Here is a 3,157-nt window from a genome sequence, read left to right as displayed (position 1 = left end):
CCCCTGGTCAATGTAGCCTCTGCTGGAAGTGTAAGTGGCAAAGACATTATCAGATTTGGCTGAGATGCTCCTCATGGTGGAACATTGGTTCACTCATGACAACCGGCCAATGGATGGAGTCCAGGGAAGCTCCGGGCAAACACTGCATTGTTGGAGTTATCATCTTTCAGATGAGATGTTAAACCAAGGTCACGTTTGCCTGTTCAGTTGGACGTTAAAGATCCCATGACACTATTCAACAAGAGAAAGGAGTTTCTTCCAGTGTTCTAATCAACAATCCTCCAGAGAAAATTGGTCATTCACTTCCTGGCTACTTGTAGGACACTGCTGCAGAAATTGGCTGTTGCATTTGCCTATAAATATACAGTCATTACACTTTAAGGTTATAGAATTATAGAATCTTGCAGCACAGAAGGAGGCCATTCAACCTTTCATGCCTCTTTGAAAGAGCTACCAACTAGTCCCACTTTTCTGCTCTTACCCCATAGACTTGCAAATTTTTCCTTTTTAAGTACCTATCCAATTCCCTTTTGAAAAAGGGTACTCCAATAATATTCTTGAATTTAATGACATACAGTACTATTTGAGAATTTCTCTAAAGAAGTCAAGAACTTACTAATTCTTTATTCAACATATGGGTCTCATTTATGTAAAGGAAGAGTAAAACATTTTTAAAAAAATATTAATTTGAAAAAAATAGGTTGCATTTTGTTTTGGTCAGGTGGGTGTCCGACATGCGGAAACCCATTACCATACTTAAGAATATCCAAACTGTGAGTTCCATGCCTCCCACATTTTAAAGTTACAGGCGCTATATCAAATGCAAGGATTATCATCACTAATAATAATAATAATTATTATACTTTACTAAAATATACTTTAAAGTGAATTAATTGACTGTATATTTGTGGGCAAAACGAGGCAGCCAATTGCGCACAGCGGTGACCCACAGACAGTTATTGATTGAAATGACCAAGTTATTATCATTATTTTTTTGAAGGAGTTATTACCCCCAGAAAAGTGATCCACCAATCAACTAACAAGTGGGTTCCTACTTACTGCTAACTAAATGGAAGCGTGTGGAGTAAGGAAACTTGCCCAACATTTCGCCCTATCGGGAATCAAATCCAGGTCTCTCACTTGCAAGACGAGTGCTCTAATCACTGAGCTTCAGGACTCCTGAATGCCAGAATACGAAAAATAGTCAACAAACGCAGATGATTCTGAAACAGTTGATGCCGGCAATCCATTGAAAGATGGTGCCCAACTATCAATGTGGTTAGTGTGCATGCCTTGAAATTCAGTAACAATTTAAAAATTCTGCACGAGCTGGGTTACGCTATTACTGGATTCATTCAGCTGCTGTATTGTGAACGAAGATTAAAGTTTACTCTGGCGTCTGCTGGTTACATAAGAAGGTCACCCAGAATAGGGACTGGTATAATCTAACCTGGAAACACGATGGAATATTTTTCACTCCTGCTCCTTTTTTTGATCTTCGAACACCTGATACTCTAACACCAATGGATAAAAGGCTCTGAGACTTGTGCCTGAATCCTTTACTCTGATATTGCTGCTATGTATATAGTAAGACCACAGCATTAGAAAGCAACTTTCACATAAAGTAAACATCTCAAAACACTTCACAAAATACAGAATAATGGTTTGAAATGAAACTGAGGGAATAGGATTTAGCATGTTCAGACTTGGATCAGACCACAAACCTCAATCTGGCTACATCAACTGGTATAATGGAAGAGAGCTTCTCCGGATGTCCTGGCCAACATTTCCTCCCAATCAAATTTGTCATTCACTTCATGATTGTTTGTGGACCAACTACAATAATAATAATAATAATCCTTGCATTTGATATAGCGCTTTTCACGTCGGGAGGACGTTCGAAAGCGCTTCACAGAACACACTGTAAAGTGAATTGACTGTATATTTGTGGGCGAACGTGGCAGCCAATTGCGCACAGCAATGTCCCACAAACAGTCGTAGATTGAAAATGACCAATTTATTATTGTTTTTGGTTTTGGAGGGATTATTATAGGCGTGTGGAGTAAGGAAACTTGCCCAAGGTTTCGTCCTGCCTGGAATTGAACCTGGGTCTCTCGCTTGAAAGGCGAGTGCTCTAACCACTGAGCTACAGGACTCCAACTACAGTATGCAAATTGATGCAAAATACATTCACTACACTTAAAGTAAATCCTGTGAGATGTCCTCCCAATGCAGGAGGCTCTATATCAAATGCAATCCTCCTTGGGGGCAGGAGGTATACAAGGTCTCTTTGGAGCTGAACTGATGATATGCTTGGCAATGGAATGTCAGAATCAATGACATTCTCAATATTCCAGGTCCTGATCCAGGCAGTACCGCAGTACTCCAGTCAAAGAGTGCACATTCCATTCCAACAATTCATCTCTGGAATTTTCATGTTCAGATGGAATACATAGAATCCTTAGTCTGGTTTGGATACTCTTAAGCATGGTGATGGGTTTCCATGTGTCAGACACCCGGCAAAAAAAATCAAATGCAAGGATTATTATTTATTATTTGGGCTGCATTTACTGATTATTGATTATTACAACACTCAGCCACACTAATCAGGACTCGGCCTGTGGAGACTGACAACATCCTGTGGTATAAGATGACGTGACCTCCTTTAATTTCTTAGCCGCAATGGACTGAGGTTTGTTGCCAATGCCTCACCTTCTGTCTCTTTTGTCTGGGTTGTTTAGGGGAGGACTGGGTGCTTCAGTGCATCTCTGACTAAGGGACCGTGGTCCCATGACTCATTCACAATGGTCTTATTGACTGTAACATCTCAATGAGCGAGAGCAGTGAAGCCTATTTTATGGACAGAATAAAGTTTGATGTCTTTGTTGCAGAGGCGTATAGGAACGTTGTGGAATTTAAGGGGCTCTCAGTACAGATATTAGTTGCGGATTATCGCACTTCAATCAGTGTATACATTACTTGCTCGATTGGCTGATTTACATCTGAATGGTCTTTTGTGAGGGCAGAATGTGGATTAAATCTGTCTGTGAGAGGCAGAAAAGAGGGAAATATAGTTATTGAATTAAATGTTAGTGCTGTCTGTAAAGAAAATACAAATAGTGATCATTGCTTGAACACTAGTCTGTGAGTTACAGAC

General features: G+C 40.0%; 1 non-coding gene across 1 annotated transcript; it reads right to left on the bottom strand.

Annotated features, from left to right (window-relative positions):
- Window positions 1-2,084: 2,084 nt before the first annotated feature.
- trnae-uuc lies at window positions 2,085-2,156 on the bottom strand. The gene has a single exon. It is a non-coding gene; the product is annotated as a tRNA-Glu (tRNA).
- Window positions 2,157-3,157: the final 1,001 nt, after the last annotated feature.

This window comes from Callorhinchus milii, unplaced genomic scaffold (genome assembly GCF_018977255.1).
Source record: "Callorhinchus milii isolate IMCB2004 unplaced genomic scaffold, IMCB_Cmil_1.0 Scaffold13, whole genome shotgun sequence".
Taxonomy (NCBI): domain Eukaryota; kingdom Metazoa; phylum Chordata; class Chondrichthyes; order Chimaeriformes; family Callorhinchidae; genus Callorhinchus; species Callorhinchus milii.
This window is presented reverse-complemented; position numbering and strand designations above follow the sequence as displayed.